This window comes from Scylla paramamosain, chromosome 4 (assembly GCF_035594125.1).
Source record: "Scylla paramamosain isolate STU-SP2022 chromosome 4, ASM3559412v1, whole genome shotgun sequence".
In the NCBI taxonomy this organism is placed as follows: Eukaryota; Metazoa; Arthropoda; class Malacostraca; order Decapoda; family Portunidae; genus Scylla; species Scylla paramamosain.
In genome coordinates, this window is record NC_087154.1 from 9712501 (window position 1) to 9740000 (window position 27500).

At 41.6% G+C, this 27500-nt stretch overlaps 1 long non-coding RNA gene across 2 annotated transcripts in view; it reads left to right on the forward strand.

Annotated features, from left to right (window-relative positions):
- The window catches only part of LOC135099717 (uncharacterized), a 536836-nt gene that overhangs the window by 381225 nt on the left and 128111 nt on the right, over positions 1-27500 (forward strand). For both annotated transcript variants that reach the window (XR_010268311.1, XR_010268310.1), the window contains exon 6: positions 2020-2150. This is a non-coding gene — a long non-coding RNA (uncharacterized LOC135099717). The remainder of the gene's footprint in view (positions 1-2019; positions 2151-27500) is intronic.

Below are 27500 nucleotides of genomic sequence, written 5' to 3' on the forward strand. Positions count from 1 at the left end.
AGTTTTCTGTTTTTCTACCTGTCCTGTATCCTCCTGTCCACCTCAACTGTACTGTCTTTTTCCTGTCATCATTACCTGTCTATTTATCCACCTGTAGATTTTTTTTTTCATTGTTTTCTATCAGTTCTCTTCACCTGTCCTGCTCTCTTGTCCGCTTACACTATATTACTTCCTTCTATCATCTTTGCCTGTCTGTTTATCCGCATCTACCATCTGTACTGTTTTTTTTTTCTTTCCACCTATCAGCACCTCCACTTGTCCGTCTCCCCACCTTTCCTGTTGTTCACCAATCCACTTTCACCACCTGTACATTTTCTTTTACCTCTTAGCACCTGCGTCTGCCTCTGCCACCTTCACTTCCTGTGTTGCTGTTTTTAATCTGCCAACACCAAATATCTCTCTCCCTCTCTCTTTCTCTTTCTCTCCACCAGTCAATAACTTCACCTACCCCGCTCTCTCTTTCTCCTCCTGCCAATATTCCTCCACCTGCCTTTCTCTCCATTTGCATTGCCTTGTTTGCTTCTCTCACCTCATAGCTCTCCGCCACAAAATATGCACATCGAACACCACCACAACCGATGGAGAGGAAGAATGAGCGAAAGAAGAGGGAAAACATACTGGCAGCTTCGTCTCTTCAGAGCTGGTTAGTGTTTTTTCCGTATTTCTTCGTATTCTAGAGTGTGGTGTACTTTCTTGATTGGCTGGAATGAAGTGAGAGTTTTGAATGTTCTCTTGAATGTTCTGTCGTGTGTGAGTTCGTAGCTTTTTTTTTTTTTTTTTTTTTTAGGTAGCAATGTGGTGGTGGTGGTGATGGTGGTGGTTCTTCGTGGTGCTGAGAATTAAAGGTTGTGTTAGAGTTAGACAGAGTTGCATTAGAGTACATGTTTTGTTCTTCGGTGTACAGTACAAGTTGCGTCAGATGACCGGCCAAAAAAAAAAAAAATACAGTTCCTGCGGAGTTTTTTTTTTTTCTTACTTTTTTTTCGAATAAAGGAATCGGTTGGAAACATGAGTGATGATGATAAGGACTGTAGTGTTAAGAGCCATCAAATCATTCAATTACTGTCAGCATTAAACAACAATAACAACATCAACTGCATCAGTAACTACAACAGCAACTAACAACAACAACAACAACAACAACAACAACAACAGTGATTCAATAGGCCTGTATCACTTTAAAAACCATAAAAGGTAAAACATACAATGGAGTTCGTTTTTCCGTGTGTGAATTTTTAATGCTTCCTGAGCATTATCAGTGATTTTTTTTAACAAAAGAATATATTATGGATCAAAGGTGCCAAAAATTTCTTCTGGTTAGCAGTTTTTTTTTTTTTTAGTATAAAGTTTCAGACAAAACTCATTGATTTTTTTTTTCTTGTCTATTTTCCTTCTTTTCTTTTCTTTCTTTTTTTTTTTTTTTTTAGGAATGAACCAAACCGAAAATTACTTATAGTGGATTTTCTTATTTTCTCAATTGTCTCGGGCTTGTGTTCTTAAACGCTTTGTTCTCTCGCCAGGACTCTTCTCAAAGGCCGCAGAGATGACTTGTCTGCTTCTCATCGGTGTTTTTCCCAATGACGATGCAGAATCCTTGCTCAAATATCATTACAATTACGAAAAAACTTTAAACCCGAATCACTAACATTGCACCATGTTATAAGTAGAAGTCACAATGAGAAGCACAAAGGTCAAGGAATACGTATCTTGGACTCTTACATTGAAAAAAAAAAAATTCAAAAAGTTCACTTTCTGTTCGTAGATAGAATGTGTATTTTTTTATTCTTTTTTTTTTTTTTTTTTTGTTTAAGAGGGTCAGTGGCTAAGGGCAAAAAATAAAATAATAAAAAAATTAAAAAAAGATCCACTGAAGATCCCAGTCCCCCCAAAAAAGTTCGTTTCAAGGAATATCCGAAATTATAAGAAAAAAAGTGTCTTGAAACCTTCCTCTTATCACAATTCAAGTCTGAGTAAAAACTGTTTTTATAGTCCATATCTTTAATTTTTTCTTTTTTTCAGAGGCACGTGGCAGTCTCCGCCGAGGGAACAAACACCAGCTGGAGACCAATTTAGGTGCAGTGCCGAGGCGTGTTAAGAGTGTCGCCTTTCACTGCTGTATGAGACACATATTACACGCCACTCCTGTATTGGTGAGTACCCTGGAGACTAAGAGTAGCTTGTGGGTGCTGGAAGGAGAGAGGGTGACAGTACTGTTCTGGAAGGAGGGAGAGAGATAGAGTACTGGGTTTTAGGAGGGTGAGAATAATGGGTTGTGGAAGGAGGGTGAGACTACTGGATTCTGGAAGGAGAAAGGGTGAGAGTACTGGGTGCTGGAAAGAGAAAGGGTGAGAGTGCTGGGTGCTGGAAGGAGGGAGGGTGAGACTACTGGGTTCTGAAAGGAGGGTGAGAGTAGCTGCTAGGAAAAGTGAAGGTCTAGTTCTTGAGTTTTGGGAGGGGAGTGAGAATAGCTTCCAGGACCCTGCCTCGCTTCCTGCAGTGAATTGGTGCTGTCGTAACTCGCAGGGTACAGCGGCCTGGTTCCCGGCGCGATGGTAACTGGCGTCTTGTTACGTGCCTCAATACTGCCTCTGAGTGTCTCGTAAAGTTGGAGGTGTTGGGATGTATTGTGTAGCCCGCAGGTGTGTGTGTGTGTGTGTGTGTGTGTGTGTGTGTGTGTGTGTGAGAGAGAGAGAGAGAGAGAGAGAGAGAGAGAGAGAGAGAGAGAGAGAGAGAGAGAGAGAGCTACAAGCCTTACCAAAAGTAATAGAAACAAGAACCTTACGTCTTTTGGTCTGTATTCTAAAAAAAAAAAAAAAATAAAAAAGGAATGAGAAACTTCTTAGGATTTATATGTTTTCTGGAACCTTCGCGTAAAGATCAGGTGGTGGTGGTGGTGGTAGTGGTGGTGGTGGTGGTGGTGATGATGCTGGTGCTGCTGTTGCTCTCGATCAAATTGTCAAAGACCTTTCTTTTTTTTTTAGACAGTCAAAAGCTAAATGTTAAGAAAAAAGGATAAGGAGGTTGTCTGGAAACTACCCCACTTTTCTCCTCCTCCTCCTCCTTCTCCTCCTCCTCCTCCTCCTCCTTCTCCTACGTCATCTGCCATGTTGCCGGGCAGGACCACACAGGTGAGTAATTAGTTGCCCAGGTGGAGGAAGGTAGCGCCGCGTTAAGGATATGCCGTCATCACCTGCAGAGACCACCACCACCACCACCACCACCACCACCACCTGGCACTAACACACTCCCTGCATCAATCAGTGCCACTCAGCCCGGGCACTGGTATCACATCAATTCCTTGCGTGGCCACCAAAATGCCTACCTACCTTATTCTCATCACCCCCATCACCACCACTTCCTCTTCCTCCACTTCCTCCTCGTTCTCGTCCTTCATCTCATTCCGTGCCCTTGCTCCTCTTCCTCCTCAACCTCCTCCTCCTCCTCCTTTACTCCTCCTTTTATCCTCTTTACTTCATTTCCCACCTCCTGCAACTCTCCCTTTTTCCCTCCACCTATCTACCTCAATTTCCTCACTTCCCATTTTCCCTCGAGAACTTTGCAATTACGTGACGATAAGAGTGTGTTGGAAAGAAAACGGCGGGAGGGATGGCGGGAGGAAGGAAGGAGGAGGTCAGGGTGTTACACGGGGAGAGGCGGGAGTGAGAGGAGAGGGAGAGGGAGATTGATGAGGATGGGTGAGCCAGGTCAGAGGCGGACGCGTGTTAAGAGGAAGGTTTGAGAATTGGGAGCGTGAGTCTGGAGGAGAGGAATGGGGAGAGGAGAGATGGGAGAGGAAGAGAGAGAGTGAAGGCTGAGTGGAGTGAATGCGGAAGAGATGGAAGAGGAAGCGGAGAGAGTCAGTGAGAGGAGAGGGGACTGGGAATGGCCGGGAGAGGTGAATTACGGTGAGTGAGGAAGGGAGAAGAGTTGGGTGAATGAGGCCTGGTCATAATAAGGAGAGAGTGAGTTTGGTAAGAGAGAGAGAGAGAGAGAGAGAGAGAGAGAGAGAGAGAGAGAGAGAGAGCTAGGAATGACTGGGAAAGAAGATTAAGTGGTGGTGACGAAGAGGAAAGGGGAGAGGAGAGAGAGAGAGAGAGAGAGAGAGAGAGAGAGAGAGAGAGAGAGAGAGAGAGAGAGAGAGAGAGAGAGAGAGAGAGAGGTGACCATATTGAAGAGAAAATAAGCTGAGAGATTTGGAAGAATGAGTTAGAAAGTTAGAAATGACTAAGAGAGAAGAAGAGAGAGGAGGAAGAGGAGGAAAGAGGAGGAGAGAGGTGTGGTGGCCATGTTTGGAAGAGAATGAGTTTAGGAAGAATCTGAAAAGTGATTAAAAGAGAGGAAGAGAACTAAGAATAACTACAGGAAAGGAGACCAAATAACTGTTGATAAGTAAAGGAAGAAAGGAGAGAGGGGAATGAGTGAAAGAGATTTAGGAGATGAATATAGGGACAGGGAGAAAACGAGGAATGACTAAGGGGGGGAGATGAAAGAAGTGTAAGTGGCGGGGAATGATCTTCAGCCTTGGGGAGTAACGTGGGTGTAAGATGGACGCTTAGATTGAGGCCGAGGGACAAAGACTGATGGACTGATTGATTTTAGCCGCCGCAACAACAACTGTGGGACGAGGATGAGACAGGGCAGCGAGAAGGACTGAGGAGAGACGAACCTGTGTGACATGGAGAGGATAGAGACGAGTGATGTACAGCCGTGGATAAAGGATGAGACTTATTTTCAAGACGTAACTGTAGGAGAGATAAGTACATTTGAAAAGATAGAGATAAAGAGGAAAGGGTAGTTTGGGGACCGTATTCTCAAACTTTCTCGTCTCTTTATCGTGGCTACTTCTGAGAGGCTCTAGTGGAAGTCATTGGGGTTCTCAAGTGTGTTTCTCATAATTCTAGCGATAGTTTAATTCCTTCACTTTTTTTTTCGGTTTCCCTAGTTTTTCAGGGCCAGGACGGTGCCTCCTAACGAAAGACTTTGATTTGGCATTTGGGAACTGTTACCCTGAGTGGATGCCCTTCCTACCCTTGGACCGTGGCCAGGATTCGAGTCTTCAGGCCCCCAAAGCGCACGGCTGCGGCCTAGTTTATTTCCTTGAGTGTTAGACATAATTTTTCCCCTTTAATACCTATATCATTTAAGACACTAGGTACGTATGTTTGTGCTAAGCTCTCTTAAATATGTCTGTAGCGTAAAGAGAAACAAAACCTCAACCACTTTTCTCTGCTGTGTCTCCATGCAAACAATTTTTACAGTATTAGGGAGATCAACAAAGGATAACCAAAGCAGTAAATGAATCAGCAAGGCTCCTACATACTTCACTGACAGAAAATCATCTTCGAAAACTAACCAATCACGAATACGAGTCCCGTAGGGAATATAGGGACACCTGAAACAGACACCGGGAGAAAGTTCACTGTAGCATATGTAACTGGCGACTATTGGAGGTACACCTGAGAGGGATATGGAGAGAGAACACAATGAGACGCGTAACTCTTGTAGGAAAACGTGGCATCAGTTACAAGAGAGGAGTGCGAGTTGACAGGTAATGGAGAGGTGTAGCTTGTGGTGTTGTAGGAAGGGAGTAGGAGAAGTTGGAAGTTGGTATGAAGATAAAGGCGGTGAAGGGAGTAGCAATAAGGAGTATGGTGAGCTTGGTAAGTAAAAGAAGGGGACGCTGAGGGGAGTGATAAGAAGTAGGAGTAGAGTTCATCTTGGTAAGTATAGGAAGGAAATATTGAAGAAAACAAGAAGTAGAGTATTTTCAGGTTTGTAAGTAAAGATCGGGGATGCCTAAGAGAGTAATAAGGAGTAGATACGAATAAGTGTTTTTAAGTTTGCAAATCGAAGGGAGTGACTGCTGAAGGGAGTAATGAGGAGTAGAACATTTAAGCTTGTAAGAGAAGGAAGGTGATGTTGAGAGGAGTAATAAGAAGTAGGAAGGTGCTTAAGTTCATAAATAAAGAAGATGGGAGATACTGAAGGGAGTAATAATATTTTGGAGGGAGTAACAAGGGGTAGTAAGATGTTCAAGCTCATAAGTAAAGGAAATAGTAGATAGTGAAGGGAGTAATAGTATGTTAAAGGAAGTAATAATGAATACTAATGTGCTTAAGTTCACAAGTAAAGGAGATGGGGGATATTAAAGGGAGTAATTATATGTTAAAGGAGTAATAAGGTGTTCACGTTTATTAGTAAAGGAGATGGGGATGGCGAGGGGAGTAATTAGAGGTGATCATGTTCCAATACCGGTGAGGAGGCTCGAGAGAGTGGCGGAATCCCACTCGAGGGTCCCGCAGGAGGGCCGCGCCGCCCCCCGAGCGTCCTGGTAATGTGGCGGCGCGGTGTAATCTTCCCTCTGTGCCGATCAGCGGGTGGGATCTCTCTCTCTCTCTCTCTCTCTCTCTCTCTCTCTCTCTCTCTCTCTCTCTCTCTCTCTCTCTCTCTCTCTCTCTCGTTCACTACATTTATTCGTTTTCATTTTTTTTTTACATATTTTCTTTATTATCGTCATTATTCTCATTTTCATTGTTATCATTACTATATTCACTTTCTCCTCCTCCTCCTCCTCCTCCTCCTCCTCCTCCACTAACATTGTTCCGTCTACTTAATGGCAATCTATTACAGTATTCTCACTGAATTTCGCGTATCACCACAAAATGTTCTGGTTAGGCTTAGAGAGACGTAGTGTTTCCTTTTTTTCTTTTCTTTTATTCTCTCTCTCTCTCTCTCTCTCTCTCTCTCCTCTCTCTCTCTCTCTCCTCTCTCTCTCTCTCTCTCTCTCTCTCTCTCTCTCTCTCTCTCTCTCTCTCTCTCTCTCTCTCTCCAATAGACACACGGCGAGGTGGCTGTAGGGGGAGGAGGGGATCGGGTGGGCGGGAAGGCTCCTTGCTCTGTACTATTGTGTACTGTGTTATACGTAGTTTACACAGAGCGGTCAGTCAACAGATACTCCTTGTTAAAAACCTACACTTCTTATTGTACTACTGTATGTAACTGCTTGGCCTTTGTATGAACGGCAATGTATATCTTACTGTCCTCCTGTGTAACTTTCCTTTGTATGTATGGCTTGGTGTGACAGTGTGTTGTGTCTTCCTCTTCTCCTCCTTATCCATCTCTTTGTAGCGTCTTCCCTGACCCTCAGTGCTTCACCTTCCCTCCCCTCTTTCCCTCTTTCTGGCACCGTCCACCCGCCACGCCACGCCGAGCCACCGTCCCCTCATTTCCTTGGCACTGTTACCCTTGTAGATTCCAGGCCCTTCATCTTGCCCTGCTCCTACATCTCTTTTCCTCCCTCCTTCATCTCCCGCCTCCTCCTTCTACCATTTCCTTCGCGCGGAGGCTGGAATGCCTCCTCTGTAGTCATCATGGGTGTCGTTTCCATGGAATTCGGGAGGGAATGAAGGAGGGTGCCAGTCCCTGCAGGGTGCCAAGGGAGAGGGAGGGTGCCAACATGGTCCAGCCTCCCCTTCCATAATAAGAATATTACACAAGAGCGTCCTTTCGTCTCTCTCTCTCTCTCTCTCTCTCTCTCTCCTCTCTCTCTCTCTCTCTCTCTCTCTCTCTCTCTCTCTCTCTCTCTCTCTCTCTCTCTCTCTCTCTTCAGTCTTCTTTCGTACTACTCCATCCTTTGAAGATATTGGACGAAAATGTGTGTGTGTGTGTGTGTGTCGGTGAGAGAGAGAGAGAGAGAGAGAGAGAGGAGAGAGAGAGAGAGAGAGAGGGAGAGAGAGAGAGAGAGAGAGAGAGAGAGAGAGAGAGACTGTCATTTCTTATTATTTCCCTTTTTTCCCTCTCCCTCTCACCCTTAAGCTCTTTTATCAACACGCAGATTCTGTTTACACTCCTTCCTCACCTCTCTTGGACTACCTTCATCTTCACCTCCATTTTCTCTCCTTCCTACATCACCTACTCCCTCCGTCCCTCCCTCCCTTCCTCCCTCCTTTTCCATCCCTTCAGCTCATCATTCGCCTTACCTCCCTCTTATACTGGTAAATGGGAATAGGGAGGGAGGGAAGGGGAAGGGAGGGAGAATTGGTAGAGAGGGAGAGGAAGGGAGGAAGGGAGAGAGGGAGGGGATACTAAAGCTAATCAATGTCGTCTAGGAATCAATATCTCATCTGAAGATCCTGCAAGTGGGGAAGAAGGATGAGGGGAGGCTTCTTCGAGGAATGGTGGTGGTGGTGGTGGTGGTGGTGGTGGTGATGATGGTGGTGGTGGTGGTGATGGTGGTGGTGGTTGAATATTACTTAACGAAGACTTGACATTTAGGTTGAGGATGTTACAGTGATTGAGCAACAGATTGGAAAAGTGATTGATGGCGTGTGTGTGTGTGTGTGTGTGTGTGTGTGTGTGTGTGTGTGTGTGTGTGTGTGTGTGTGTGTGTGTGTGTGTGTTGGTGAAGTATTGGTGGTGGTAGTGTTTGTAATGTTGCAGTAATTGGAAAGGAGATTTGGAAAAGTGGTTGAAAGTGTTTAGAATGATTGATGTTTGTCTATGTGTGTGTTGAGCTTATTGTGGTTGGGGTAGTGACTGTGTTGACTGACGAGCTTGTGATGTTAGCGTTATGGATTTTACTGTGATTGGAGATTGGAAAAGCGAGTGACAGAATGAGTAATGTTTGTGTGTTAAATTGCTAGGTAGTAACGGTGGTGGTGGTGGTGGTGGTGGTGATTATAATGACTCGAGTATTACCTGACGGAGATGTGGTGAGGGAGACGATGTTACAATGATTAGAGAGGAGACTGGAAGACTGACTGAAGTGTTGAGGATTTGAAAGTGATTAATTTCCTTGTGTTAAGGGCTGGTTGTGAAACTTGTCGACCTTATTCTAAACCGCGTACTTTCTCCTTGTGTCTCCTTCTTTGTTAAGTTGTAAGATGGTGGTAGCACTGCTGGTTGTCATGAGAAACTATTACTTAACAGTGAGGATGGAGATGAGAGTGTTACAGTGATTCGAGGGACTGGGAGCATGACTGGAATGTTTAATGTCGTAATGCTCGTGTTAAATAATGAGGAAGTGATTCTGGTAATGGTTGTAAGGGTTAAGTATTACCTAACTTATTTGTAGTGATAGAGCTTAAGGTATTACAGTGAAGAGAGACACTGAAATAATGAGTGAAGTGTTTACAGTGATGTTCGTGTGTTGAATCGTGTGGTGGTGATGGTAGTGACTGTTGTAATGAGTATTTCGTAATCTGTTTGTGCTGATATAACTGAACGTATTACAGTGATGAGAGAGACTGAAGTAATGACTGAAGTGTTAAGAGTGATGTTCGTGTGTTGAATCGTGGGATGGTGACGACAGGACGGGCAGTGATGGCTGTGATGAGTGAGCGTTAACTTATCATTGTTGGTGATGATGTACGTGTGTTTAATTCTGGGGTGGTGACGGTAGTGATGCTTCTAATGGTGGAGTATTACCTGCTAAAAAATAAAATAAATAAATAAATAAAAAATAAAGCAACTTATCGGTGTTAGTAAATCTGAAGATGTTTTTGTGACTGAAGCTTGTACGTGCCAATTACTGAACTGCTTCGAGTCACTTTCCTGCGCGAAATCATTTATGTTGTTATTATTGATGTTACTGGTCTGTGTAAAGTGTTAAGTAACGAATCTGTAGTGTTAAGTTTAGTGACATCACGGTTATAACGAAGCCTGAAATTATCATAATGAGTAATGGCTGAGTGGGGTTGAATTATAAGGTGGAACAAGGAATGCACTGAGAATTCGACTACAACTCTTCATCCTGGTCCTCATCCTCCTTCTCTTCCTTCTTTTTCTCTTCCTATTCCACCTTCCTCTTCCTTTTTTTTTTTTTTTTATAGCAAAGCGGGTGTAATATTGTCCTTAAGTTTAAATCAAAGTATGTTTTAATCCTATTCTACGTTATTTTAATTAGCCGCAGCACTCTGTACAACTAAAACATGTTATTGTAACGAATGGATAATTGTCCTTGAGTGTAAATCGAAACACAAGCTCTAATTCCATTCTATGTTATTATAATTACCGGAACACTGTGCAGCTGCCGTATAATTATAATACCTTGATAAAGAAATTTGTTGTAGGAAGAAAAAAAAAACATAATATTGCCCTTAAGTATAAATTAAGACTTGTATTCTAATTATATACTATTCTTAAATCAAGCTTTGTATTATGATTATATGTTATTCTAATTGGATGCAACATTCTGTACAACTAAAGGTCTAATTAAAATGGGTAGAAACGAAATTGAATTAGAAGGAAAAAAAAATAACATGATAATGAGCTTGTAGGTGAGGGCGGGGCGAGGCGGAAGGTGCAGAAGTACTACAGGTGGCGGCGCGGCGGCCTGGCGGGGTGAGTGCTTGTAAACACATGCCTTTAAGAGGGATAATTACTTCCTGGCGGGGCGGGGTGAGGCAAATATGTAGGTATGAGGCACAAGGGGAAGTGGGGAGAGAGAGAGAGAGAGAGAGAGAGAGAGAGAGAGAGAGAGGAGAGAGAGAGAGAGAGAGAGAGAGGAGAGAGAGAGAGAGAGAGAGAGAGAGAGAACTCAGGCGTTTCTTTCCACATCAATAAACGACAAAAAAGAAAAACAGTGAAACTATATTCGTATTAGTTTATATTACCTAACACGACCGCAGTCTTCATATGTCCTCTACCTCCCACTGATATCACTGTGGGAGAATTACCTGGTGTGGAGGGCAACTGTACCTAGGTTCACCCGAGTTCTGTGTATCATCACCTCTCGTTCAGATAGCGAGGAGCAAATAGGGAGTGATTTTCGTGTCTCGCTCCAGGAGTTTCAGAAATCTCATCACCTTCCCGGGATGTGGCGCTTTTTTTTTTTTTTTTTTTTTTTTTTCCCTCTATATTTCACCCAGAACAGATTTATCTCCGTCAATTTTTCCTCAATATTTCTTAGCGCGGGGGAAGGAGCGGATCAGGTCCCTTGCTCCTCGATGAAAGGCTTCGAATTTCCCTGCGCCCCGTGTCAGCTGAGAGATCCAAGACTGCTTCCCCTCACTCCGTGCATGGCAGGGTGGCGGCGCGTACTCCATGGTGTGCTAGAGGAGTGTTTACATACGCAGTGTCTTTAGATCTTTGTTATAATTGAATCTTTAACCCTTTGACGGATGGGATTTCTTTGGTTTTATAAAGTGATGGTGATGATGATGATGATGATGATGATGATGATACTTGTAATAGTAGTGATAATGATAAAAGCAATAGTAATAATAATAGTAATAATAATAATAATAATAATAATAATAATAATAATAATAATGATAATAATAATAATGATAATACCCAGTAATTTTTTTTCATGTGGAGGAACAGACAACTTAAAAATCATTAGCTATATTGAAAAGCAAAAATAAATAAATAAATAAATAAATAAATAAGAATAGATATATATAAAAGGTTTAATAGTCTTCTGTATATTTAGATTATAATTTTGAGAGACGCTACTCCAGCAAAAGGAGTAATAGTATAGTTAGCACATTATACAGCGTGTTATTTAATTTTTCATCAAGTAAAACCTCTCAGGGGTGTTCCAGGAAAGCTGTAAGTGTCACGCCGTCATCAGCAGTGCAGGGGCCAATCACGCTGCGTTATTTCTTCCAGATGAAGCTCGTTCCTTGGAGGTGTTCAGTTACCCAATTTTTTTGTATTTGTTTATTTATAATTATTGTTTTGCATTTATCTATCAGTTTATTTATTTATTTATTTTCTTTTACTTGTTTATCTATTTTCTATTTATTTATTTATTTTTTACGTGTCTCGGGGACCGGCCAGTATCATAAAAATGAATAAAAGAAACAATGCTGTTCTCTAAAATAATCAAGGCATTTTATGAGATGTTCCAGAAAAAAAAAAAAAATGTTGGGCAACTTCCTCTGACTTCTTGGTGTTTCCATAAATTGTTAAAATAAAGTAGTCCATTAACCAATAAACACTAATTTTTCCTCAATTCGTAGACACAAAATTCACTGGCCTTCATGACAGCACCACTTGCGATCACCTAATTTTTTTTTTCTTTTGTTTAGTTTAGTTTAGTTTAGTTTTGTTTTGTTTTGTTCTCATTGCGACAACCTTACGCAGAATATTGCCCCTTTAATCACGAGGCGTTATTTTCTCATAATTGTCGGTCTTTGTAGAGCTGTTAATATAAGATAATTCGTATACATTTATTTCTGCTTAATTTCTAACCATAAAATTCACTGGCCTTCATAACATCACCACTTGGGGCAAAATTGTACACAGAATATTGCACCTTTGATCACGAGGCGGTGTTTTCTGTTAATTCTTTGTCTTTGCGGCGCTCTTAACATAGAACACATCATTAATCCATATTTCCTTTCGGTTTGTAGCCATGAAATTCCCTGGACATGACGTAACCACTTGGAGCAACCGTACACTGAGACTGCGCCTTTATTAATCACGAGACGTTGTTTTGTAATGATAAAACCACGTGCCCGCCCAGCTGCTGCCTTCACCCCCGCGCCGCCTCGTCACATTGCCCGTAAAATGAAAATGTGAATTCTTTTTATTTTTTATTTATTTTTTTTATTATTATTATTTTTAAAACAGAAACCTTTGATGTGTTGAATGATTTTTTTTTTTTTACCCCGCGGTTTTTCATCTCTTAAATTTTCAGTTTCATTTTTGTATTTTAGTTTTTTTTTTCCTTTCTTCTTTTATTTTTAATCTGCAGAATGTTTAGTTATTTTCTCTTTTTTTGTTCTCCCTTCATTCTCCCTTTTTTCTTTTACTTCGCTTTTACCATTACCTATTTTTTTTTGTTCTTTAGTTTAGTTTAGTTTTGTTTTGTTTTGTTTTGTTTTGTTCTCATTTCTTTTCTTTTCATTTCTTCCTTCCTTCCTTCCTTCCTTCCTTCCTTCCTTCCTTCCTTCCTTCCTTCCTTCCTTCCTTCCTTTCTTTTTTTATACTTCGTTTCCCATCACCTAAACTTTCAGCTTATTTTTATTTTGTTTTCTCGTTTTCCCTACTTTGCATTATTCATTATGCATTATTTTTCTCTACTTTGCATCCTTCAACAAATTTTCAGCATTTTCTTTTATGTTTTCTCTTTTCTTCTTTCCTTTCTTTATTATTCACCCAAACTTTCAGCTTAAAAAAAAAAATCTGTTCTCTCTCTTCTTTCTCCTCTCCTTTCTTTATTACCAAAGATTTTTTTTTTTATCAGCCAAATGTTCAGCCTCTATTATCTTGTTTTCTCTTTTCTTTCTTCCTTCCTTTCTTTATTACTCATTTTTTTCTTCAACTAAATTTTCAGCTTTTTTAGGTTAGTTATTTTCTCCTCATTTTTCTTTCTTTCCTTTTTTTTTCTTCCTTTCTTTGGATTTTGATGGCTGAAGGAAGATTTTGAGAGTCCGAGGTCCGTTTCCGCTTAAGAGACACTTTCGATTTCTTAACCAGACCACGGCGGCGACTTAACACTCTTCCAGCGACGCCCTCACACCCGCTGCTTTGTTGGGGGCGTGATGTCATCCGCGTCTTTGTATCCTCAGCGAACTTTTGCACAGAAGTTATAGAGATCGGACCAGATGAGAGAGAGAGAGAGAGAGAGAGAGAAAGAGAGAGAGAGAGAATGGAATGGAACAGCTGATGAGTATGACAGAATATTGCAAAGGATAACAGGCAACAGCTGATGTTAATGTCTTTCCTATAAACAACTTTGCACCAACAGATGAAGAGATAGGACAGTGGAGTGGAAGGATCCTCGCGAGATGAGTCGGAGGGGGGGGAAACAGTAGGAATATCTTGCCCTGTTGTGGAATCCTAGAGTGTGTTAATGCTGAGAAGGTTCCTTCCCTACTATTCTCCTTAAACACACCGATTTACTGCACTAAGAAAACCCATAAACTCGTGAATGTCTGCAGAAAGAGAGACTGAAAAACCTTAATGGCAAAAGAAAAGACTGAATAACAAGAACGTACATAACCAAAAAGAAAATAACTCAAAAATAGACCAGATAACCAAAGAACAAATTGAATAACACAAGAACAGATTAAAAAAAAAAAAAAAACATAAAAACAGACTGACTGACATCGGAACGGACACAAGAACACACACAATGACACTAACAAAATTAACAAAAACAAAAAAATGAATAACACAATAAAACCTAAATAACACAAGATAGACTGAATAACACGACAACAGACTGCTTAACCAAAGAATAACTAAGCAACCTAAAAACAGATTGATAAAAGAACATTACGAGTGACACAAAAGTAAACCAGTTGACCTAACAACAAGAATAACACAAAAAAAAAAGGCGGAATAACACATAAATACACTCTGAATTACACAAGAACACCCTAACAACTAAACCACAGTAACACACAAACAAGCTAAGCAACACTGAAGCAAAACCAAACACCTTTCCCGCCAAACAACGTAATTCACGATCCACCACCAGTAGAAGCAGCAAGGGGCGTCACGGCAGAGGGTGGCGGGGGTCAGGGTGATCTCGCTGACGTGTGTACATGTGACGGACCTTTGTTACGCGGTCCAGTGACGAGGCGCCTGTGCTCATTACCAGACACAGGCAGGCTGGGTGTTGCATCAATTTAACGCTTGCAACTTTGTCAGGTAGTTTTGAAAATCCAGGTGCATAATAGTCAGCAATTTACTTAGGTAGTGTAATTAAGGGGACACACACACACAGAGAGAGAGAGAGAGAGAGAGAGAGAGAGAGAGAGAGAGAGAGAGAGAGAGAGAGAGAGAGAGAGAGAGAGAGAGAAACTAACACTGACATGCAGAGAGAGAGAGCAAATAAATACAGATACGAAAAAGTCACTGAATTGTAAGTAGAAAATCGCAAATAAACAGACAGACCCAGAGAGAGAAGCGGACCAACAGACAAACAGGTAGACAGAAAGAAAAAGTCAGTCAGTCAAACAGGAAGAAAAGAAAAAAAATACCGGTAGACAGACAAGTGAGTAGATAAACACACAGACAGGAAAGCAAACACACAGACAGACACACAAACAGATAAACAGAGATAGACATACACACACAAAGAGGAGGAAGGAGACACAGACAAGTGAGGAGACAGACAGACTCGCGCACACACACACACACACACACACACACACACACACACACACACACACACACACACACACACAGAGGTATGGGGCAGTAAAGAGGATTGTGAGGAAAGGAACACAAGGGGGCGTTGATTAATTAATTAGCTAAATTAGTACAGGTAAATGAAGGTAATTTGTTATACACACCTACGCTCGAATGCAAGAGAGGAGGAGGAGGAGGAGGAGGAGTGAGGAGGAGTGAGGCAAATGGATGAGTTCGAATTAACGAAGCAAAGTTTACATGTTTTTTTTCTCTCTCTCTCTCTCTCTCTCTCTCTCTCTCTCTCTCTCTCTCTCTCTCTCTCTCTCTCTCTCTCTCTCTCTCTCTCTCCTCTCTCTCAGTACTTTAGACTACAAAAATATTTATTCCCTTTTTCACTTCATTGAGAAGTAAAATGGTGAAGTACAATTTATATACATTTTCTCTGATTCCTGACTCTCTCTCTCTCCTCTCTCTCTCTCTCTCTCTCTCTCTCTCTCTCTCTCTCTCTCTCTCTCTCTCTCTCTCTCTCTCTCTCTCTCTCTCTCTCATACCCAAACCCCCCTTTTTTTATTTTTTTTTTCCTACATGAGTTCATTTCATGCATTTTGCCCTCTCGCTTGTGTCTTTTTTGATGTGATGTTTATCCAATTCCCTCACTGACATTCCACATAACAGACCTTGAATCCCAGCCGTTTGTACAGTACGCAGCCCTTCATTCCGTCCCCCATCTCTGCACGTTCCCCTCACACTCCCATCACAATCCCTTCCTGACCTCCCTCATTCCCCGTCACTCTTACTTCCCATTCCTCATTCCTCCACTCTGCCTAAAAGTCTCTCTTTTCCTCACTAGCCTCCTCTATCTCCATCCCTCTTGCATCTACTGTCACAATTCTTATCTCTCTCATTCCCCATCACGCTCATTGTCCTTGCACAGTCTCTCTCTCTACTCATTCTCTTCTCTGTCTCGTTCACTCATGCTCACTTCAGTCATCCTTGCTTCATTTCCTTTCCCCGCCACACTCATTGCCTTGTCCAATCCCCCTGTCATTTCCACATATCCCCAGGCAGCTCTTTCTTCCCCACCACCAGATTCCCTCACCTGATCTCCCCTCACATACTTATTTTCCCTGTCTCATCCCCTCACACTTGTTCACACACTTCATCTCTCCCTCATCTTCATTCTCCTGCAACTGTCTCACTCACACACACTCACACACTTAATATCTCTACTTTCCTTTCTTCCCCTACCAACTTTCCCTGTCTCTTCCTCACTTATTTACTCTTATCCTTCCCTTACCTCCCTCATGCAGCTTCTTCTCCTCGTCTCATCCCTTCATAAACCTAATCAACTTTTCACCTCACCCATCATCACATACACTCATACGCTAACCTAACTTAACCAACTAACCATATACTTACTCTAATCCTTCCTCATCTTCCTTACACCTCACCGCCTTCGCCTTGCCTTTCATAAACCTACCTAATCCTTCACCTCACTCATCACACAGACACACACACATAGCCGCAATCTAAGCTAACCTAACCTAACCTAACCTAACCTAACCTACCCTACCCAAAACCTCATCTCACTTATCACACACATCTACACTAACCTAACCTAACCTAACCTAACCTAACCTAACCTAACCTAACCTACCCTAACCTAACCAATCCAGCTCCTCACCTCTCTTACACCACCACACATCCACACCTAACAAACTAACCTAACCTAACTTTACGCAACCCTAACAAGCTAACCCACCTACCCTAACCTAACCTAACAAACTAACCCGTCCTCCCGTCTCTGAACAGGCCGGGCAGAGGTAAGCTCCAAACGTATACTACACCTGCCAGGCCTCGTGTTGGTAAATTATTCAGGGGGAGCACGGCAGCGAGATGCGGGTTGGGGAAAGGTGTGGCGGTAGTGGCTCTGATTCTGTGAGGCTTCGTGTGGATGTGTGTGGGTGGGAGGGAGAGAGAGAGAGGGATGGAGGGAGGAGAGTGTGGATGTTGTGGGTGGGAGGGAAGGAAAGAGATAGGGATGGAGGATTTTCTGCAGGTGGGAGGTAAGGAAGGAGAGAGAGAAGGAAGACGTAATTAAAACCAAAAGGTGTGTGTGTGTGTGTGTGTGTGTGTGTGTGTGTGTGTGTGGATAGGAGAGAGGGGAGGAGAGAAACAAAGAACGATGGAAGGTAACAAGAAAAGGAGAATTTAGGTAACAGTTAGGAATATGTGTGTGTGGATATGGAAGGATAAATGGAGAGAAGAAATGAGAGACGAAAGACAAGGAAGGTAAGAGAAAAGAGAAGATGAAAGCAGGACTTTGGAATGTGTGTGTGGAAGGGAAAGGGTAATAATAATGTGTGTGGGTGTGGAAAGGATAAATGGAGGGAAGGAATAAGGGGAAGTTCTATAGCAAAGGATAAAAGGAGGAAGGCATGGGGGGATGGAAGAATGGGTGGAGAAAAGGGTTATATATGGATGGGTGCGGGGAAGTAATGGTGGGTGGGGAGTAAAGATGAATGGAGGAAGAGAAGGATGAAGGAGGGAAATGACGTATGTGAATGGAGAAGGGAGAGAATGGAGATGATGGTGGGAGGGACTATAAGAGAGAGAGAGAGAGAGAGAGAGAGAGAGAGAGAGAGAGAGAGAGAGAGAGAGAGAGAGAGAGAGAGAGAGAGAGAGAGAGAGAGAGAGAGATGCATGTAGTGTAAGTAGCAAAGTTGGAGCAAGAAGTAACATTTTCCTTCCGTTGTTTTCAAGTTTTGTATTTGGGTGTGGTTGTCGAGATGCGTGTCACTGTTTTCCCTCCACACACACACACACACACACCCACATACACACACACACACACACACATACAGGGGTTCGAACCAAGAGTACAGCAGCAGCAGACACAACCAGGCAATAGCTAAACCAGACAGCCACTGCATCACCTCGACTCTCCCTTTGACGTGATGCTAATTCAATTCCATTTACTGTTCCTTTTTCATTTTTTTATTTATTTACATAGGAGGAGCAGTGGCCAAGGGTTTAAAAAGAGGCAGTAGAAGGAAAACTCCACTGAAGACGCGAGTTTCTAAAGTATACTGCCTGGAAGATTAACCAAAACTAAAGGGAAAGTGTCTTGAAACCTCCATTTTTAAAAGAGATCAAGTCATAGGTAAGGAGAATAACGAAGCAGCCAAGGAATTTCATAGTTTACCAGTAGTAGGTTAAATCTAGCATTATTATTATTTATTTATTTATTTGTTTATTTATTTTATTTTATTTATTTATTTATTTGTTTTTTTTTTCTTAATCCTTCGTCTTACTCTTGTCCTAGTGTCTTGAAACCTCCACCTTGAATAAAAATAAGTCACAGGTAAGGGGAATTACAGACGCAGGCAGGGAGTTTAAGAGTTTACCAGTAGCAGGGATGAAAGATTGAGAATACTTGTTAACTCTTGCATTAGTTGTTTTCTTCTTAATCATTCCTCTTACTCTTATCCTAGTGTCTTGAAACCTCCACATTGAAGGAGATCAAGTCATAGGTAAGGGGATATACAGAAGCAAGCAGGGGGTGCCGGAGTGAGAATAACAGTTAATTTCCGCATTGTTTTGTTGTTAATCATTCCTTCATTCCTCTTACTCTTGTCCTTCATCACTTGTTTTTTTTTTTTTTCTCTCTCTCTCTCTCTCGTTCCATTCCCCTCTTCAGTATCTCACTTCCTGACCTTATTCCCTCACTCACTACCACTCACTTGCCCACTCTGCCTCTCACTCCCTCCTTCACTCCTTCCCACTCTTCCTCCCTCCTCGAAGTCCAGATTCCTGCCATTTCAAAAGTCCATCCGTGCTTCCGTCAGTTATAAAAATAAATAAATAAAATGAATAAAAAATACAGAAATAAAGAAGAAAAATAAAGAATAATATGAAGTAAAAGCAAAATTCTGTGTGAAGGAGAGTTAGAAGAAAAACAGGAAGAAGAAAAAAAACTAGAAAAGAGAGAAGGAAAGTCACTGTAAGAGATGGACGAATAAGACGAAAAGAAAAGAAAAGAAAAGAAAAGAAAAGACGAAGAGGAAGGAGCAGAAGAACAAATACAAGAAAAAAGGAGAAAGAGGAGGAGGACAAGAAAAAAAAATTATATATAAGCAAGATAAGAAAACAAAGCAATAACCAGAAAACAAATGAAGAACAGAGAAGAAACGAGAACAAAAGGAATCCATCCCCTCTCAGAAAAAAAAAGAAAAAAAAAACTTCCTAATTATCGACAGTGAAAATAAAAAAAAAAAGTTTCCGATTTTATCCCAAGGAGGAGGTGGAGGAGAGGGGGTGTGGAGGAGGAGAGCTTAGCCAATCAACGCCCGAGATTACCAATGAACGCTACTAGCTAACCAATCACGGAGCAAGGAAGCCCAAATACCAATGTTTCCATCCAATCAGCGTGCGAGGAGTGGGGACCCAATCATAATCCTTCCTTAAGAGCAGCTATTTAAAGTTTTTGGAGAGAGAGACAGAGAGAGAGAGAGAGAGAGAGAGAGAGAGAGAGAGAGAGAGAGAGAGAGAGAGAGAGAGAGAGAGAGAGAGAGAGAGAGAGAATGACGAAAACGAAGGAAGAAGGGAATATATGAATGAAAGAATATAAGAAGAAAGAAGAAGAAAGAAAGGAAGAACTAAAAAGAGAAGATAATCAACTTTAATCATTATCTTTTTCTTCTTCCTCTAATCCTCCCTCTCACTTTAATTCCCTCTATCCCTTCCTTGTCTTCCTTCCCTCTTCCTCTTCCACTTCAGTCTCTTCATCTCTTCCTCCTCTTCCTTTTCTCCAATATTCTCATCCTTCATATTTTTCATCCTCCCTTTTCTTCCTATTATCATTTCCTCCTCCTTACCCTAAATCATCACATCTTCCCTTTCTCTCTCTCTCTCTCTCTCTCTCTCTCTCTCTCTCTCTCTCTCTCTCTCTCTCTCTCTCTCTCTCTCTCTCTCTCTCTCTCTCTCTCTCTCTCTCTCTCTCTCTCTCTTTTCTTCCCGCTTTCTCAATCTTCTTATCCATCTTCTCTTCTTTCTCTCCCCTCCTCCCTCCTTTTCAATCTTCTTAATCCTCCTCCTCCTCCTCCTCCTCCTCCTCCTCCTCCTCCTCCTCCTCCTCCTCCTCCTCCTCCTCCTCCTCTTCCCGCTCTTAATGACATAATTAAAAATGTTCCCAAATCAGAATTTTAAACCATTAAACATATTCCTTGCCTAGTTAATTTCTCTCTCTCTCTCTCTCTCTCTCTCTCTCTCTCTCTCTCTCTCTCTCTCTCTCTCTCTCTCTCTCTCTCTCTCTCTCTCTCTCTCTCTCTCTCTCTCTCTCTCTCTCTCTCTCTCTCTCTCTCTCTCTGCACGTCAGAGGGAGAGGTAGGTGAAGAGGGAGCCTTCTTCTGTATCTATCTCTTTTTTTCACACGTAGTTCAATAGTAAATAGATAAACAGATATTCTTGCTAGTGTGTGTGTGTGTGTAAGAGAGAGAGAGAGAGAGAGAGAGAGAGAGAGAGAGAGAGAGAGAGAGAGAGAGAGAGAGAGAGAGAGAGAGAGGTTATATTAGAATGAGAAATTGAAAGGAAGACAGGCAGACAGACAGACAGACAGACAGACAGACAGACAGACAGACAGACAGACAAGCAGACAGACAGACAAACTGACTGACTGAGAGAAAGACAGAAGCCACCGAGCCAAAACTAGACAAACATACACACACACACACACACACACACACACACACACACACACACACACACACACACACACACACACACACACACACACACAGACACACACAGAATAAATACTGAAATAACCATCATCAATTCTGTCCATCAGTCTGTTTCTCTACCACCACCACCACCTCCTCCTCCTCCTCCTCCTCCTCCTCCTCCTCCTCCTCCTCCTCCTCCTCCTCAAAGGCACGAAAACGCAAGGGTCTTGATTAGGTTCTGGCAGGTGTATCTTGACAGGTAAGGGAGGAGGAGGAGTAGGAGGAGGAGGAGGAGGAGGAGGAGGAGGAGGAGGAGGAGGAGGAGGAGGAGAAGAAGAAGAAGAAGAAGAAGAAGAAGAAGAAGAAGAAGAAGAAGAAGAAGAAGAAGAAGAAGAAGAAGAAGAAGAAGAAGAAGAAGAAGAAGAAACAAAATGGGGGAGAGAAAGAAAGGGAGGACGGTTGGAGGGAGAGAGGAGATGAAAAGGGGGAGGAAGCAATTGATGGGAGCGGAAGTAGAAGGGAAATGAAAATAAAAGAGGAGATGAACATTACATTAGTGCTGTGAATAGGAAGATGAAGGAGGGAGGGAAGGAAGAGAAGGAGAACAGGAAAGAGGAGGAGAGAATGAAGGGAAAAGAAGAGAATAAGAAGGAGGAGGAGGGAAGGAAGAGAAACTAAGAGAACAGGAAGGGAAAAAGGAGAAAGAAATGAAGAGAATAGGAATGATGGAGGAGAAAGATAATGAGAAGAAGGGAAGAAAGAGAAAAGAAGAGGATAGGAAGATGAAGGAAGGAATGAAGGAGAGGAGGAAAGGAAATAGGAAGATAAGGGAGGAAGGGAGGAAAGAAGAAGAGAATAAGAAAATAAAGGAAGGAGGGATGGGAGAGGAAGAAAGAGAATAGGAAAGAGAAGGAGGGAAGGGGAGAGATAGAAAGAAACTAGGAAGAAGGAGGGAGAGAAAGAAAGGAGGGAGAGCCAGTTTGATATTTTGTGAAAGGAAGGAAAAAATTACATAAACGAAAAAGAAGGAAGAAAAGGGAACCATGAATGTCTTGAGAGGAAAAGAAAATAGAAAAGGAAGAAGCAGAAAAAAAGAGAAATTTAAGGAAAAATGAAAAGAACACATTGGAGAGAAACAGGGAAATGAATAAAAGAGAAGGGAGGAGGAAAGGTAAAGGAGGTATATGAATGAAGGAAGAAAGGAAGCAGGAAGGAAAAAAAAGAATGTCGGAAATGGAAAATGAGAAATGATGGGAAGAAAGAGAAGGAAGAGAAATGAAGGAGATGAATGGAAGAGAACACGAAGGAAGGAAAGGGAAGAGAAGGAAGAAAAGAAAGAGCAAGAAAGGAAAGTAAGGCAGAGAAATATTACCTAGAGAGAGAGAGAGAGAGAGAGAGAGAGAGAGAGAGAGAGAGAGAGAGAGAGAGAGAGAGAGAGAGAGAGAGAGAGAGAGAGAGAGAGAGAGTGATGTCCATTTTTTAATTACTGACATTGCAAACTCACAAAATGAATAATTACTTTACTGTCCAACTCACTGACTGACTGACTAACGAACTGACTGACTGACTGACTAACTAACTGACTGACTGACTGACTGACTGGATAGATGGATGGATGGCTAGCTGCATTTTTATCCGACTGTTTACGTAACTGCGTGACTGACTGACTGACTGACTGACTGACTGACTGACTAACTAACTGTTGACTGACTGATGGACTGACTGACTGACTGACTGACTGACTGACTGACTGACTGATTGACTGACTGACTGACTGACTGACTGATAGACTGACTGACTGACTGACTGACTGACTGACTGACTGACTGACTGACTGACTGTTGACTGACTGACTGACTGACTGACTGACTGACTGATTGACTGACTGACTATTGACTGACTAAGTGGCTGGTTGACTGACTGACTGACTGACTGACTTAGAAAAAGTAATTGTTTGTTCGTGACTTACTCATCTACTCTCTCTCTCTCTCTCTCTCTCTCTCTCTCTCTCTCTCTCTCTCTCTCTCTCTCTCTCTCTCTCTCTCTCTCTCTCTCTCTCTCTCTCTCTCTCTCTCTCTCTCTCTCTCACTGATGAATCAAAATAGGAGTTGCTTTTATTCACTATTCGTTTGTGTATATGTGTGTGTGTGTGTGTGTGTGTGTGTGTGTGTGTGTGTGTGTGTGTGTGTGTGTGTGTGTGTGTGTGTGTGTGTGTGTGTGTGTGTGTGCTTGAGGAAACAACAAAGAAAACGAAAACCAGAAATGGAATCACGTTAGGGACCAGACCAGAGAGAGAGAGAGAGAGAGAGAGAGAGAGAGAGAGAGAGAGAGAGAGAGAGAGAGAGAGAGATACAAGGAGCGACTTGGAACGTATAAAAAAAAAAAAGAAATACAAGGCAATTGATGTTACTGTCTTGTGTGAGAGGCGACGATATTCTGTTAAAGGGAAGGAGGAGAAGGGAGAGGAGGAGGAGGAGGACGAGGAGGAAGAGGAGGAAGAGGAAGAGAATGAAAAGAGAATGAAAATGTAAATTGCTTTCCCAACCTTCTCGTTCCCAAGTTTCGTCGGTTTTCCAGACAACAGAGAGAGAGAGAGAGAGAGAGAGAGAGAGAGAGAGAGAGAGAGAGAGAGAGAGAGAGAGAGAGAGAGAGAGAACAGGAAGGGTTGGGGAAGGACTAAGCCATTAATAAATCATAGAAAACCGGTTGGCCCAGTATCAGCTCTCTCTCTCTCTCTCTCTCTCTCTCTCTCTCTCTCTCTCTCTCTCTCTCTCTCTCTCTCTCTCTCTCTCTCTCTCTCTCTCTCTCTCTCTCTCTCTCGCACCTCTCACTTCTTGCGACCGCCATTCACTTTTCCATTACTCCCTTCCCCTCTCACTTTCCCCTCTCTTTTTTCCCTCTCTCACCACATCTCCCTTTCCTTTCCCTCCTTCCTCTCTTTCCCTCTCCCCTCACTCACATTTCCCCTCACTAGACCCTTAGTTTCAAGGGGAAAACTGAACTATAGGGTTATGTTCCCCTCGTTTCCCTCAGTAGAGAGTGAGAGCGGAAGGGAGAGGAGGGGAGGGAGAGGAGGACGTAATTGTGTTGTAGTACGAACAGTGAAATAAAAAACAGAACTGATAATGTGTCTATGATAACTTGAAAATGTAATGTGTATGTGTTGGGGAGGGTGTTTGTGTGTGTGTGTGTGTGTGTGTGTGTGTGTGTGTGTGTGTGTGTGTGTGTGTGTGTTTGTGTTTTTGTGGGGTCGTGCTTTGTATGAGAAACGTTAAACAGGTATAACTGATTCTATAAAGAGCATGATAAACTAGTGGTGGTGGTGGTTGTGGTGGTGGTGGTTCTGGTAGTAGTGATGGTGGTGGTGGTGGTGGTGATGGTGATAGTAGGAATGACTTGAAGATAAGCCAACACAGTTTATTTTTACATTCAGCTTTACAAGGTTAGTTTAAGTGCGTTAGGATAGGTTAGGTTAGGTTAGGTTAGGTTCAGATAGGTTAGGTTAGGTTCAGATAGGTTAGATTAGGTTCAGATAGGTTCAGGTAGGTTAAGATGACTTGCCTTAGGTTACGTTAGATTATACTAGGCTAAGTTAGGGTATATTTGGCTAGACTAGTTTAAATTATATAATGTTAAGTTCGGTTAGGTTAGGTAAATTAGGTCACGTGATTTGTGATATACTAACCTAACCTAACCAAACTTAAATTTACTCATCACAAAAGTAGTTAAAATCGGTAATATCCATACAACTGATGATAACTTGTCAGTAGTAGTAGTTTAGTTTAGTTTAGTTTAGTTTATTGCCATATCACCAGTATATACAATGAACAGTTATGTACAGGTATTGTTGAGGCATTAGTCTGCTGAGCTAAGCTCTTAAGCAGACATGACATAGATTAATTACAGTAATACATGTTTCCATGACGGCAATAGGTAAAAATTAAGATTAATAATTATATTACAAACAATTTAAGACAAAAACTTACATCTTACAGACAATCATGACATTAATAATCACACCTATCCATAAAAAAAAAAAAGAACTACATTTGACATTATTGTGCATTAATTGATAGACTTTGCAATTTATGAAAATGTTTTTTAAGTTTACTTTTGAATATATTGAAATTAGTTATAGTCTTCAAATCATCAGGTAAAGCGTTCCAACACGTAGGTCCAAAGCAATGTATTGAAAATTTATACAATGTTGTTCTATGTTGTGGACAAATCAAGTTGATATTATTTCCTCTAGTTCCTTGGCTATGATGAATATATCTGAACAATTTCCTGGTACTCCTAATTTCATTTAAGTCATTATAAACAGATAAAAGACAAAAGTATTGCAATAGGTAATCAAATTTCAGTAATTTCAATTCAGTGAACAAAAACTGTGTGGAATCATGTTTTCTTTTGAATGTAATGGTTCTTAAAATCTTTTTCTGCATTACAATAATTTCTTTTACAACTGAAGGCCATGTACAACCCCATAATGATAAACAATATATAAAATGAGGATAACATAGTGAGTAATATAGATTTTTCAAGGCATCAATTGTTAGGTTACGACGAATTTTGTACAATACCCCACAAATTTTTGACAATTTCAAACAGAGTGATTGTATATGGTTTTTCCAGTTTAAATTCTCATCAATTAAAACCCCTAAAAATTTTGTACATGAAACCCTTTTCAATTCACATCCTTCCATATAAACTGTCCTCATTCTATGTTCCACAGATCGATTTTGAAATAATATATAATTTGTTTTTGTAACATTTACCTTTAATTTGTTAGCAGACACCCATTTACTAATTTTCTCTAATTCAGTATTCAAGGCAGTATGCAAATTATTTAAGTTATCATCATGTAAAAGAAGATTTGTATCATCAGCAAATAATACATAATTAAATTTTTCAGAGGCATTAGAGATATCATTTATATATGTCAAAAAGAGCAATGGGCCCAGTATTGACCCTTGAGGAACTCCTGTGTGAATAACTTTTAGTTGTGATGATTTTTTATTACAGTATACTGATTGTTTCCTATTAGTTAGATAACTTTCTAATAATTTTAATGGTGTTCCTCTTACTCCACTATTATAGAGCTTATCAAGTAAAATTGCATGATTCAGTGTATCAAAGGCTTTCGAAAGGTCTAAGAATATGCCTGCTACATAACGTTTCCTTTCCAAATTACTGTAAATTTTACTTGTAAATTGCATTATGGCTTTTTCAGTTGACATGTTATTACGAAAACCGAACTGATTATTTGATATTAGATCAAAATCTTCCAGGAACCTCCTTAATCTTTGAACAATAGCTTTTTCAAATATCTTGCTAATAGATGGTAATATAGATATTGGTCTATAATTATTTTCATCGTCAACATCACCCGACTTAAATATTGGAATCACTTTAGCTATTTTAAGTTTGTCGGGAAAACAACCTTGCTGAAAACAGAGATTAATAATGTGGGTCAGAGGTATATCAATGTACTGTGCTGTAATCTTTAGCAGTCTAGGTGGAATTTCATCATATCCTGGAGCAGTGTTTGTTTTTAGATTGCTTAAATACATATTTATTTCTTCTCTAGTAACAGGGCACAAGTAAAGTGAAATGTTTGTAGTAGTAGTAGTAGTAGTAGTAGTAATAGTAGTAGTAGTAGCAGCAGCAGCAGCAGCAGCAGCAGCAGCAGCAGATGAATCACTTTTAATCATTGCCGAAGTAGTCGTAGTGGTGAAAATGATGACTAACAATGATAGTGATGATGGTGGTGGTGGTGGTGGTGGTGGTAGTGGTGGTGACGATGATGGTGATGACTGCAAAAGAGAGAGAGAGAGAGAGAGAGAGAGAGAGAGAGAGAGAGAGAGAGAGAGAGAGAGAGAGAGAGAGAGAGAGAGAGAGAGAGAGACAGGTGGGCTAGGTCATGTCACTCAGGTAATTGACAGGTATTTCTCTCCCTCCCTCTCTCCGTCTCCCCCTCTCCTCATCTCATTCCCTCCCTCTCTCTCTCTCACCTGCCCCTTGTCCTAACCCTTCCTTAAATGGCGCCGGCCCGCTCTGCATATTTCCGTCTCATTTCAGCAGGCACCCCTCGCTCTCTCCTCTCACCTGTCACCTGTCTGTCTCTTGAGAGGGAGAGGGAGAGAGGGAGTGGGGAAGTGTCAATAAGGAGGAAAGGTGAGAGGAAATCAGTGCAGGAGAGAGAGAGAGAGAGAGAGAGAGAGAGAGAGAGAGAGAGAGAGAGAGAGAGAGAGAGAGAGAGACGGAGGCAGAAACAAACATACATGCAAAACAACAAATATCTTTAGACCTAAGCCGGATCAGCCTACCCCAGCGTACCCCAGCCTACCTCAACCTACCCCAGTCTTCCTCAGCATGCCCCAGCCTTCCTAAGCACACACCAGAGTATTAATAAAGTAATAGATTCGCTTTAACGTGTTCCCTCAGAGCCTCTCACAGATACGAGGAAGGTAGTTTGGAAATCAAAGCTTTATGCCAGACTGTATCAAAAGCTTTTGATATGTCCAAGGCAACAACAAAAGTTTCACCAAAATCTCTAAAAGAGGATGACTCGGTAAGGAAAGCCAGAAGATCACCAGTAGAGCGGCCTTGACGGAACCCATACTGTTCCGTCAGTCAGATAGAAGGATGTGAAGTGATAGATGATTAAGAATCTTCCTGTTGAGG